The following is a 14,845-nucleotide window of genomic DNA, read 5'->3' on the forward strand; positions in this document are numbered from 1 at the left end:
CTTTTCACACTCCAGAAGCTTTCTCTCTCTACTCTCTCTTTTTTCCTCTCTACAAACTTCGAAATTGCTCTAAATCTTCAAGAAGTAAGTGTTTTTCCACCTTAAATGTTATTTCAAATCCATTTCTAGTGGTAAATCCATGTTCCTAGCTCATAAATCTCATCTTTTTCTAGATTTTCTCTCTCACCAAGAACACCAAGAACACACACTAGTGTTTTTGGACTCTAACCACCCTTTCAAGCTTCCGTTACGTAAGTACTCTACCCTTAGCTTGTTGGATACAAGAATCTCTTGCTGAACATCTAGAAATCGTGACCAAAAGAGTGTTTACGGTCAAAGGCAATCTCCCTTGACCGTAAACTCTATTTATAGGGTGCAAAGTTGCCACAACACCCTCCTAAGCTTAGAAACGAGGCTTAGAACACTTCCAGAAGGCTAGAAAGGACCTTGAAACATCGAAAATCGCACTTTTTCGCCAAGTGTTTACGGCCATAAACACCTGGACCATAAACCCAGGGACCGTAAACACCTGGACCGTAAACCCAGGGACCGTAAACACCTAGACCGTAAACCCATGGACCGTAAACTCCTGATTACGGCCTCAAACTCCACTCTTAAAACAAATGTGATTCTAACACTTAGTTTTAAGTGTTTCCTAGTCCCTAAGGTGGTTTCCTTCCATAACAAATAGTGTTATGCCCTCACCTAATATATATATGTACTTTTACATGCTAAATAGGATCCATTTGTGTCCGAGGCTTTATTTGACACTCAGCAATTCCTAGGAACTTACACTCAAATCCCACGTCAAAACAGTGAGTTCATACCCCTACGCTTTTTCCGAGTTTTTCATGTTTTCAGGGGGGGAATACAAGCAAAAGTACAAGGAAACTTGGGCTCAAGTATATTATTTTGTTTAAATAATTATATGTTCAGTATGCTTTTAACTCAGAAAACCGTTTTACCAATCGATTAAGAAATCAACTCGTAGAAACAGTTTTCAAAACTACAGCAAGGAACTTGTAAATCTTATCATAAAATGTGATATTTTATAAAGGATTTATACAAACCATAAACAAGATTTTCGATACTATTACTTGTAAGTTTGTTATTTTAGGATTGGAGACACGTCCTTGGTAACACTCCACCGGATTTCGTGAGTGTAGGACTAACTCTTATAACCAGAATCTCTTGTAGGGAGAGCGTGACTATTGTGTATAGATCTATACGGGACTGACTATCCCGCACCTAAACTGCTAGCTACAGTTAGGCAGCCATGCCTGGGGTGACAAAGTCATAAAAGATACTGGCCCCATTACGTGCCATATCCAGTTTAATGTATGGTTATAAAACACGCAACCTAGATAACAGAGATTTACTTTGGTAATAATGAATCAAGTGAACTAACCTCAAAGTAATAACCGATTTGATTACTAGAGGGTATGGATAATACCCTTAGGATCTAGTTCACTACCTACTTCTTTACTAGTTTTATTTATGTAATAAGGCTAGTACATCTCACAGAGAGTAAACAGGGTTTTTCAAGGAAACTATATCTAACGATACAAGTATGGTAGATACTTGTACACCTCATTTCAGAATCGATAACCAACTATCAACTTTTAAGGAAAATATAGGATTTTCCTGGGATAACTTAACCTTACATAATCAGGCTGTTTAACATATAACTAATGGATAATCAAACCTCTTTCATAAGAGAATATAGGATTTTCTTGGGATACACTTTTCAAAGGATCAAAGAAACATTTCTTTACCAGAACTAAACGCTTATGAACTCACCAGCTTTATGCTGATATTTTAAAACTGCTTGTATTCTCAGGGCATCAATAGACAGGTACTCCTGCCGACTTTTGGAGAAGACGGAACATTCTGAAGTCATGTCTTTTACTTTTGCTATATTTACTGATATGTATAAACCATGTTTTTGAACAATGTAAATACTCATATTATAATGTAATGTTTGTGTTTACTTCGCTTACTATGATACAACTGTTGTGATACTACACATGACGTCCTCCGCCCCGGAACGTTTCCGCCATCGGTTTCGGGGTGTGACAACTACTGTTCATTGGGGGGTTGTTTTCGTATCTTGAGATATCTTTGTAGAACTTAGTTTCAAAGTCTCTTGTTCTCTTCCACATCTTCTTTAGAGTTGTGTGCCTAGAACCGTACATTGATGTTGATTAGGATAACAAACTTAATAGTCACAAGTCAACTATAGGTTTTCGGTATTTTTCTTGGTGATTCATTAATCTTATGAAAAAGTAAGAAACAAGATGCGGTCTTTCGTTCTTATATAGAGGTTGAGCATCGTGCTATGGTTGTGGCTACTCATGAGATTATTTGGTTATGTTGGCTTTTTGTAGATATGGATGTTGTTATTTCTCAGTCTATCCACTTGCATTGTGACAACAATAGAATACAAATTGCAACGAAATTTCGTTTTCCATCAGTGGACAAAACATATTAAGATTAATTGACATTTCACTCGCAATGATTTCTAACTCAAAACCATCTTGGTACCATATGTACCGTCAACCAGATTGTTGATATTTTCATGAAGGCTTAATCGACGTCTCGTTTTCGCTTCTTGTCTATCTCAATGTTCATTGTTGTAGCATTACGAGTTTGAATGGATGTTAGCATAGTAAAATATTTTGAGTTATCTTATATTAGACCTTTATGTTTAGCCCTTTAGCTAGGTTAACCATATATAACTTTCCTTTTTATAGTCTTATTTACCTTTTTTTATAATTATATTTTTTCTTAAACCCTATCCACTTTTGTATTTAATTAGTTTACCACTTTTGTATCGCTATTTATTAGTATAAAAATACGTACCACCTAATATAACATGTGACATACATATTAGGTTATGTAAAAGATACACTATGAGCGAAAATTGACTGAAAGCAGTGCAGATTCGTCACTACATCCAAATATTTGTATAACTGTATGTAAAAAATGAAAAAGTAGCAAATACTAATTCAATACAACAAAAGTTATTTTTTTACATTTTAAAACAAAGATCCTTGTACCCAAACAAAATGCATGTACATAGACTAAATCTATATGTTAGATTGATACGCAAGATATGGAATGAATTCCAAGGGGCAGGCATAATGGTAATTTTAGGCAACATGAGAAGAATATTAGAAGTTCCATCCTTCAAGTTGGACTTTGGCTTCAGCCATGTCTCTTTGCGCTTTCTTACTTGGTAGAATATGGCTTTAGTCATGTCGCTATTTTTTGCAGTTATCTCGTTAAGAAATGACATACTTTTAAATTGGCTTTAGCTCTTCTACGAGCACCCAACAGTTCTTTAAGAATCTCCGGAAGTATGACCTGAAAATATTTATAAATTATAATCACTTGTCAAAAATATTTTTTACAGTGTAAAATATAACATGTCATCAAGTCAGTGACAACCTTCTGTAAATCTGACTTCACAAACGTTTCACCAGATGGAGTTTTATTGACACATTCTGGTGGAAGGTTGAGCTTCTTTGCATCTTCAGAAGTTACCTTAACAAAAAAAAACAACAAATCAGAATTAACAACATTAAACCATCTTAATGAGACTATATGACCATTATACCCTTACATTCCGAAAAACAAATTTCAACAATATACATCAATACTAGAAGGGTTAGGAGGAGGAAAAAAGGAAAAATAGGTAAAGGGTTAATGTCATAATACATTAAGTTAAGTTTTTTTACTTAACCGATTAAGTAAAAAAAGAAACATAACTTGAACATTACGTATTTAATAAAAATGTAAGAATGTATTACTAAAGTGCAGTAGCATAAGTTATATGACATCATGATTGATGGATATAAGGATGCAAAATCTAATGTTGCATTTGGCTTCTCATAGAATCCTGCCCTGGCTTCCAAAATCTATACAGAAAACATAACTTCTATGTAAAACATTTATAACAAATATTTAAATATAGAATGTGAATATCGTGAAAAAGAATATACTTACAGTTGCACTTTCGTATGTTCCTTGTTCATATCCTGATCGACTCACATTAGGAAGCACTAGATTCTTCTGTTTTTCTTTCCTTAAAAGTTGAGAAAGTACCTACAAAGATTCACTTAAATTTCAAAAACTATTGCTTCCATATAAAAATAAATACAAATTCCATTTTTTTTTATAAAAGATGACCTTTAATACTCTGTCCTCTAGATAGAAGAAATGATAGGGGAACGCTAGTGACTCAAGCCATCTCCACATAGTTGTATATGTACATCAACTTGTCCAACAACCGTTGAGGGAGATAAACATCATGTATAAATATTCCACTTTCTTCAACTTGTATTATAGAAAGATATAGCAACATACTTTCATTTTTTCCTATCATTTTAGTGTACTTACAATTTCTTTTTTATTAAAGTATTGTACTCTTAAAAAGGATCCATTTATAGCATTGTAGTTTTAATTTTTTTTCTTGTAAGGACATTCTACTTTGAAATCTACACAATTATTGCGATGAGAATTGTTTTTTATTTGGATAACATTCATGCAATTAGGTAGATTTTTCGAAGTACAATATTACAATAAGAAGAAATGAAAGTAAACTATAATAAACAAATCAATGATTGTATGTTGATCACTACAAATGTAAATTAATGATAAAGTGATAGAGTTATAACTTAAGACAGTATAGAGTCAGCCTACGTCCTGTCTCTGGGTTACCATTTTGAAGGTCAGATATAATTGAATGATGAACATTCTCTTTCTGCAAATCAAACACCATATTGTCAAAACATTAAAATAGTTGTATAATATATAAGGAAAGAAATATAACACAGGTAGTTCAATCCACATCAAGACAAAAGCATGATAAAAAAAAGATACATGAAAATTATTCGTTTTCAAGAGCCAAGACAATGCAGATTGATATTCATGTTTCCTTTTTCTCTTTTGTTGTCTTTATTTTGTTGATCTGTTGTTATAGATTATAATAACATCTTAAATGCAAGAAATTGGAATGTAATTTCATTTATTTGTGTTATAAAATTCTACTTTCATTTCTTTCTATTACAGCATTGTACTTTCAGCTTTTTTCCCCTATTAAGGTGTTGTACTTTGAAAAAAAAAAGATACCCAATTACAACATTTTACACGTTCAGTTTTTATCTTATTAGGACATAATACCTTTAAAACTTTATCCTACTATAGCAATAACATTTTGTATTTTAATCATATTCTTATAACTATAACAAGGTAGATTTTTCAAAATACAATGTTGTAATTAGGAGTGTAAACGAGCCGAGCCGAGCCCGAGCCTGACCAAGCTCGAGCTCGGCTCGTTTAATTTGAAGAATCTCGAGCTCGAGCTCAAGCACGATTCGAGCCTTAAAAAAGCTCGAGCTCGACTCGTGAACAATTTAGTGAGCTCGCGAGCCTATATATATATATATATATATATATATATATATATATATATATATATATATATATATATATATATATATATATATATATGGTGAGGTTTAATAGAGAACCGTAATTAACCAAGGAATCAAGGACCCAATCTTTTTTTCAACTTTTAGAACTTATTTTTTTTATCAAAAAAAACTAAAAAAACAGAAATTCATAACTTTTTATCATTTTTCCAATGATATCAAATTCGATAAAAAAAAATTTTCCGTCAAATTCACAATGTGAATATTTGAATATTCACAATGTGAATCTAAATTCACACGGTAAATCCGAAATATATATTTAACATTCACAATGTTAAGTTATGAATTTAGAAATTTTTAGTTTTTTTTTTCGATAAAGAATAAGCTCTAGAACTTGAAAAAAAAAATTGGTTCCTTGGAGAACCAATAATTATGGTTCTCTATTGAACTGTTCTATATATATATATATATATATATATATATATATATATATATATATAGAGAGAGAGAGAGAGAGAGAGAGAGACACACACATACACATACACACACATGTATATATATATAAGCTCGTTTAGGCTCGCGAGCCCATTAATTATAGCTCGGCTCGAGCTCGTTTAATAAACGAGCCTCATATTTAGGCTCGAGCTCGGATCGGGCTCATTTAATTCGATCTCGAGTCGAGCTTTTAACGAGTCGGTCCCGAGTAGCTCACGAGTAGCTCGGCTCACTTACACCCCTAGTTGTAATAATAAGAAATGAAAGTAGAATGCTATGATAAACAAACGAACTGAAGTGCATTATTATTTCTTGCATTTAACCCAATATTTAACGAATCATAACATAGAAAGAATACCTGCTAATTAAGAAAGTGTGCTGAAACAGAATTCAGTGAATATGAGCTTAGTTTATAATCTCTTTGCATAGCCTGTAGAAAATAAGACAAGGAATCAAAACTTATAGTTACCCTATATAATATATATCAACTTATATGTTCATATGCTCAATATAATTTTTATAAGGAAATCAGTAAATCTGATGTCGAATTATTACTACACCTAATTTACCTACTATCTAACTAGCTATTCGACTAAGACAGTGTACCTTTTTGCAAATAATATAACACAAACAGTCGGGTATCGATCTCAGGGAACATAATTAATTAATTAATCAACTTACTATTAAATCAACCTAAAATTCTATGCAAAAGTATATTGGTTTTTATCTAATTTTGCAAGTTTAGACAACTTAAATTCTTAACAACTATTCAATCAACTATAAACATTTTTGTTTAGTTCGAATCCACTTTTCCTCAATGGCTAGCTATTAATTATGGATAATTTAAGTTGGTTACCAATTAATATATTATTAGCAATTTAATTCCAAATATACTAATGCTTAATTAATTCATGTAGAACTATGTATGATCACACATAATTTAACACAAAATCAATTATTACTTATGAACGGAGCTATGTACGATTAATTTAGCAAACACAATTGTAGTCAAAAAATATGTTCTCTAACACAACTAAATTTTAATACTTTAATTCCTTAACTAAGATTGGTTCGATCTTAACTCTAATAATTTAATGGTCACTAAATTACTAGGTGTTCAAATTCATGCAGGTTAATGTTCACTAAATTAGACATAATATGAATTAAAGCAATATAAGTATCAAATTTAGCATGCTAGGTATAAATAATAAAACACAAGCTTAATACCAACTAGAAAATCCATAACAAGAACATAACAACAATAAAAAACACAATAAAAACACAGTAATTATAGCAACAATACTAAGTTTAGCTACTCATAGCAACAATAAAAAACACAATCTTCATTAACAAGAACATAGTAATTATACCAAATTAAGAACAAAGTTATGATCTTTAACTTCTCCTCATTCCTTGGATGTTATTACTAAGTTTCTGCCTTCTTTTCCTATGAAAATAGACTTTTGGACTCTCTATTCTCTCTTGCTAACCTCCTCAAGTCGTAAACACCAAGGATATATATACTTTTCATGATTTTGAACTCCACGTCGTGGACTAGGACTCCACGTTGTGAATTTGGATGAATCCTTATCGGGCAAGGACTTCGACTTTCCGTGTACTCATCTTCTAGAATCGCCCATGCCACATCGTGTAACTTTAGACCACAACGTGTATATAGTTTTTCTGTGGGATTTTCTTTTCTTTAATTCTCCAAGCTTTCAAAGTTCTATTACTTGTCGCTTTTGGTCCTTGTTCTTCAAGATGACTTCTTTTGGATGCAAAATACAATTTAATCTTCTAAGTACCATTTATCTTTGCAAATAACCAAGATATGTATACAATTGTATTCAATATTGCCTAAATATGTGTATAAATATGGCAGTATCAAAATCAAACTGAACTCTCCCTTCCAAAGTAACTTCTTTACTTTCCCTTGTACCATATTGTCTGCAATGCAAAATCAATATTGGAAAAATTCGTGCTAAAGCTTTATAACAAAAATTTTGTGTTTTATAAAGTCATAGTAAACATCCATATATCCAATTACATAAAAATTATAACTTTCAGAGTACCATATAAAAAGTGCATGCCCTAGACATTTTTCAAGGGCATTTGCGTCTTTTACGCAGACAAGAGATCAAGAGCGAGTCTTGTGACCTGTCCCACCTTGTTCAACATTTTTAGGTGAGACAATAAGCTAAATGTTATTGTTCCACATGCAACATACACGATTGCAGTTTGTCCAGAAGGGGTAATTAATATCGACATGACTAAAGTGCAACTAATAAAGTATATAATCAGCAATGACCTTGAAGAAAAAGTTGTATCCTTCACAGGAACCCTACTATTTCGATATGCCCCAATAATGGAAACTTAGTTATCCCCAATGTCTCCGCCCTCTATGAGCAAAATTACATTTTTAGTCACTTAGTAACAAGGTCTATAAACAGCTAGCCTAATATGTTGATATTTCAACCAATGGTATATGTATGCATAAACTGATATGCAAAGAATTTAAGGTTACGTTTAGTTACAGAAAAATAGTTTTCGATTTCCGTTTTCAGTTTTCAGAAAAATGAAATAATTTTTCATTAGAAAATTAAGAAAACGCGTTTAATTAAAACTTATTCATTTTTTGATTTTTTAGAAAGTTAGAAAATATGTTTAGATGTGTATTTTTATATATCAGTTTTCGCTTTTAGAAAACGGTGGTGGTGGTAGGGTGTGGGTGGGGTGTAGTGGTGGTGGATGTGGTGGTGACAATGGTGGGGGTGGTGGAAGTAGTGACAGCGATGATGGAAACGGTGGTGGTGGCGGTGGGACTGTGGTGGTGGCGGTTGGGGTGGGGAGGTGGTGGTGGCAGTGGCGGTGGGGTGGTGGTGGCGGTGGTGGTATTAGTGATGGGTCGGTGATTATAGTAGTGGTGGTGGGTTGGTGTTTGTGTGTGTATCTATGTGTGTGTGTTTTTCTAGTGGTGGGGGTGTTGGGGCTTCAGGGCTTGGTAGTGGGTGGGTGGGTGGGGGTAGGGGTGGCGTGGCGTGAAGGTGGGTGTGTTTATATTTTAGAAACAAATTGGAATTAGAAAAATATGTAAATCAATAATTATCAATTTTCTAAAATTTTATAATTCTTTGTAATTTTGGAAAACGAAAAATTTTCATTTTCCGTAAAAAAATTAGAAAAATTGTTGAACTAAATGCATTTTCAACATTCTCCTTTTTCTTGGAAATTTTTTTCTGGAAAACAACCGATTTTTTCATAACTAAATGCACCATAAAGTGTGTACTCCAAATAAGAAGCACGACTACCTGAATCAGATATGGCAAGTCGAATTTGCAATTGTTATAACCAATTATAATAACTGGATCAACTTCCCGAACAAAATCCTAAAAGAGAAAGCAAAGTTTTTCAGCTCACTTGAACATAAACTATAAATATAATATATATAAGCCTATATAAAACTATAAAAATTAAGAATATTACCCTCCAAGCCAATAAAACTTCTCTCTCTGTGTCGAACGACATGACATCAACACCAACTATTGGTGAACATGACTTTAAAGTCATAACATTTCTCACAAATGGCTGTTCTTCTCCTGGAAGCGTGACAAGATTTGCAATCTACAGAACATGTAACAAGAATGTAATCAAGAATTGAAACATAACAATTTACTTACCGAAAAATATATCTTAAATTACAAATTCAACCTGAACAACAGGATCATGTGTAGGTTCAGGGAAACGACCGTTACAACCAGCACACTCAATGTCAAAACTCAATATGCGAAATGGAGCCATTTTTGAATATTCCCCTTCTGGAACATGGCTAATGAGTTCTGAATAACCATAATTTTTGTCAAGAAAATTTATAATCTAATTGGGTGTGATTGAAAATGTATGTCTTGGTGACACATGTAAAGAAGATTAAGGATACAGACAATCAAACTATAACTGAGAGGATGAAAGGATCTTTGTTGTTCTCTTGTATTTGTGAGCCGAAATTTCAATCCAATTCCCACCAACGATTTTGCAATCAATCATGAACCGAAGAACAAAATGAACATTACTTTCATATGTCATGAAGCTTTTCATACCAATGCCATCTATTTGTATCCCTTTATCAAGAATTTCTGCCACGATCACATGAAGCGTTAGCAAGCAATAAAAATGATCAAATAAATGCAATTTTGGTTTTTGACGTAGAGGCTTTCCACCTAACCTCGGCAACTAGAAACTATTGTAGGTAATGCAACAATAATTTTAAGGAAAGTTTGAGAACTATGTTGTTGATAGTACATAATGCTCTTTTTTGAACTCGTTCTATACGATGGATAAATTTAGGAACATTGTTGTTCCTGTTAACTTCTCAAATTCTCCCATGCACAAAGTTGAAAACATTTATTTGTATTGTACAATTTTTTATAATGAAAAAAACTTAATCGGTACATGTATGATACCTCAAGAACCTGATGAAAACGGGATATGTCATCGGGGCCCATTCCAGAAGGACAACTAATATAAAAGTATGGTTTAAATCCATGAGCATTGCAGCATGCACTACTCCCTAATTATATAAATAAGTTATAATGATATTGTTGAAGCAGTTGATGTTATAGTAGTGATTTTTATTAATACAAAGAAGAGAAAAGTAAAAGGGAAGAGGAATTACCTTCCTTGGTTACACTAAATATTCTGATAATAGCAGTAGGACCAGATGAATTAGGTATCAAACCTTTGTGGTTCTCTCCAATCACATAATCAATCTCTAATTGTTGAAAAACTACAAAACAATCATGGATGTGATCAACGTCAAGAAAGCAAGATTTTACTTTTGGAGCATTTGTAGCACCCGAGTCGTCAGGTATGAACTTAATCTATCATTCTATTCACTTCAATTAAAAGGTGGTAAAGGGTTCGTGAGTATGTTGGGCGTACATTAGGTACACACGGCGTACTCCTTGCATGTGTTCCATCGGGGTGATCCCGACGTATGTTGAGTGTACCTATGCGTATGTTGGGCGTACTCAAGCCAGGGAAAACCCTAATTTTTAGGGTATACACCCTATTTAAAGTCCTTAAGTCCCTCAAGTCCATCACCCTCTCAGCCTCCATTGCCTTTTTGTGCCAATCTCGAAACCCTAGCCATCTTGAGTGCATTTTTGAGCTTACATTGAGTGTTTGGGTGTTTTTGGTGGTTTTGAAGAAGAAGGAAGTTTGAGAAGAAGCAAAGGAGAAGAAGGAGCTTGTAGATCCAAAGTTTGTGCATCATTTCAAGCCTATTGAAGGTATAAAGTCTGAAACTTGTTCATTCTAAGCTTAGATCTAGACTTAGGGAAAATTTTAGCATCTTTTGATCCCATAACTTGGTCTTTTGGAGTGTGGGCTACTCCAGACCATTTGAGTTGTCCTTTTGGACTCTTGGGAGTGCATAGATTCATAAAAATCGTATTTTGGAGGTTAAAACTCAATCATGCATGTATTAGTGACCACCTAAGAGAGTTAGAGGGCTTAATTCATGGTTTGAGTCCCATTAAGGCATACAAGTGCATAAACTTTGAAATTTTATGGCTTAAGACACTATTATGAGGTTGGATCTAAGTTTTAGACGTTAGGGCTTAATGGATTAAGTCATGGATGCAAGTTTGGGTAACTGGCCAGTACACCGGGCATACTCTAGATTATGTTGTGCGTACTGGGCCACTACCCCGATTCCTGATCGTCATCAGCATACACTGGGCGTACGAGCCATGTACGCCGCATGTACGCAGTCTGTGGACTTAGATTACTTTTTGGCTCGAGTATTGTTGGGCTTTTGACTTGGTTAGGTTTGGGCCTCAGGCCCACCTGTTGTAACAAGACATTTTTGGGCTTTAGGCCATGTTGCGTGCTCTTGGGCCTTATGGGTTTTGTAGCTGGGCTTGGAATGCCTTTTTGGGCTTGCATGGATTTGGGCCTTGGTGGGAAGGAGGCCCAATGAGACAAGGGTGAAGAAACCCTTTTTGCCTTAAGTCAAGAATTAGGGTTTGGACTTGCGGGTTAGAATATTGGCCTAATTTCTAATTAGGGTTTTATACTTGTGCCCTAGGGAGAGGATTTCGCGAGTCATCTACTGAGTGCAATTTAATACCTTCAGTCTGAGGTAAGTTTCCTTCACTGTATCTGTGGGTCAAAGGCACCAATGCCAACTCACTAGTTTATGTTGTAGTATGATGGTTGAGTTCGTGACAACTGTCAGTCATGCCTGTGTTTGCTTGATGACTCTGTGATTATTGGTTATGATATTATATGGTAGTGGTAGGGGTGAAATAGACCCAGTATGTCACACCCCCAAACCGAAACGACGAAAACGTTCGGGGGCGGACGACGTCATGTATAGTATTACAACAATTGAATAATAGTAATCAAAGAAACAAAAACCATTGCATTAATAATATAGTGTTTACATTACATTTGAATCATACACGATTGACTCCAAAAGTAAATAACAAGCAAAGACTCGAACTACTATGCTCCATCTTCTTGAACCCGATGCGTGTACCTGTCTACTAATGTCGTGAGGATACAAGTAGGTTTTGAAACAGTATTAGCATAAAGCTGGTGAGTTCATAAGCATTTTGTTTTGGAAAAGCTGTTCTTTGTTCCTTTGAAAAGTACGTTATCTTTCTCGAGAAAACCTTATATTTTCTAATGTAATGAATGTATAAACCTTAAATAAAAATGATTCTTACCAGTTCCTCCTGCGAGTAGTTAGTGTATACAAATCATATACAATCCAGATCGAACAAACAATCGATTGTGTGGTTCTGCCCCAAGCCCACAATCAAACAAGGAACAGGAAATGAGGCGGAGGCCACACATTCCACTGGTTGTCGGATCCTCATGTACATAATCCTGAACTATTCACTAGTTACTTACAAAGTTAACTGTATTGGTCCTTTGATATCTGTTGAAAGTGTTCCTCAAGAAAATCCATTATTTTCTTATTGAATGCATGATTAACCAATTCTTTTTATAACTACTTAGCTCATACTATCTATGTATAAACCAATATCGAACAGGCGATTGATTGTGTGGATCTGCCCTAAGTCCACAACCAAACAAGGAACAGGAAATGAGACGGAAACCACACATTCCATGGTTTGTCGGATATTCTTCACACATAGCCTAGATGCATAAACTAAGGAATTACAGAATTATTAATGAATGTTCATTAGTGAAATGAATAACCGGTTGTTTGTAGAGTACTAATGTTTACCCTGGAAAATCCTATATTTTCCCTAAATGTAAGTTATTTAAATTATCTGTTCCAAACCAAATAGTCTAAGCATCTACCATACTTATGTTGTTAAGCATTGTTCTGTTTGAAAACCAATATGAATACCTTTGTATGAAAACCCTTGTATGAAAATCTTTGTATGAACACCTTTGTATGAATATCGTAGTGTGAATACCCTTGTATGAAAACCTTTGTATGAATACCGTAGTGTGAATACCGTAGTGTGAATACCCTCCTTCGATCACTTAGTACATACGAGTTATAGAAATCTGGATCGAACAGACAATCGATTGGGTGATTCCGCCCTAAATTCACAACCAAACAAGGAACAGGAAATGAGGCGGAGATCACACATCCCACTGCAAGTTGGATGTTAATTTCATATTACCCTAGTGTATATACTAAGTAATCACATAGTTACTAACCCTAGTGTTTGTTCATTAGGTATATTCTTATAACCATACTATGGACGATCAACATTACGACGTACTCGGACGTACGTCAATAAAAATGACGTTTGTCACCCTAGGTTGACTGTAGCTAATAGTCAGGGTGCAGGATTGTCACTCCCGTATAGATCTATACACAAACTCACGCTCTCCCTCTCAGGAGACTCTGGTTACAAGGCGTCTCACACTGTTGGCTCTCTCAACGAATTCACGAATAATACTATGAAAACCCTTTTTGTTATGAATCCTTATAAAATAATACCTTTTAATTCATAATTCATAAGTTTGTTTCCTCTGTTCTGAACTTTGTTTGTAATGTTTGTATATTAACATGTTTTGTAAAACTGATTTCAAGTCTAATAGTGACGATGTTTACCATGTATGCAAGTTCTATGTTCAATGTATACTAGTGATAGGAAAATATAATAAATCAAATTATATTTTTAAACACAAGGTTACTTTTGCTTTTACTTGTATCCTCCCCCTGAAAACATTGAAAACTTGGAAAAATATAGGGGTATAAACTCACCGTTAGCTGTGTGCAAGCGTCGAATCAATGAACTTGAAACGAAGACCCTCGAGTTGTTGTACGTGGAACTTAATGGAATCCTAATAACAATTAAATACATATATGTATCTAAATTAGCGATTTCGTTAGATAAAGTGTTGGAAAAGTACTTGCTTTCGGTTAAGGAGTGTTACCGGGACTTGATTGAATCGAGGAAAGCGGGTTTTCAGTCTAATGTACCACTTAAGGAGCGTGTTCGGCCGTGAAAGGGAGTGTACGGCCGTAGACTGCCTTGAAGGGGTGTACGGCCTTTGAAGATGTACGGCCGTGGATGAGTGTGCGGTCAACAATATTGAAGGTGTACGGCCGTAAACTCAAGAACAAGAGTGCTGGAATCGATGAAAAACGTGTTCTAGATGCTCCGAAATGAACCCCCACTGGTGTTTTTCGATGTTTTACGGAAGAATAAAGGTGCTTTAAGTGTGTACGGTCGAGAGTCTAGAGAGAGAAGTAGAGGGTGTTCGGCCAGAAAAGTGTAAATGAGGGGTATGGTCTCGTATTTATAGGGGTTTTTGTGGTCGGTGGTGGGGTCCACCCGACGTGGGCCGTAAACGAGTGTACGGCCGTACACGGGTGTACGGCCGTGAACCCAAGTCCGGCCGTGAATGTTGTTTTGATAGAA

At 34.7% G+C, this 14,845-nt stretch overlaps 1 pseudogene; it reads right to left on the reverse strand.

Moving 5' to 3' along the window:
* Positions 1 to 2,894: 2,894 nt before the first annotated feature.
* LOC145105673 (DNA polymerase delta catalytic subunit-like) lies at positions 2,895 to 11,076 on the reverse strand (annotated as a pseudogene).
* Between the last annotated feature and the right edge of the window lie 3,769 nt (positions 11,077 to 14,845).

Source organism: Lactuca virosa, chromosome 4 (assembly GCF_052849685.1).
Source record: "Lactuca virosa cultivar CGN04683 chromosome 4, Lactuca_virosa_CGN04683_v6, whole genome shotgun sequence".
Classification (NCBI taxonomy): domain Eukaryota; kingdom Viridiplantae; phylum Streptophyta; class Magnoliopsida; order Asterales; family Asteraceae; genus Lactuca; species Lactuca virosa.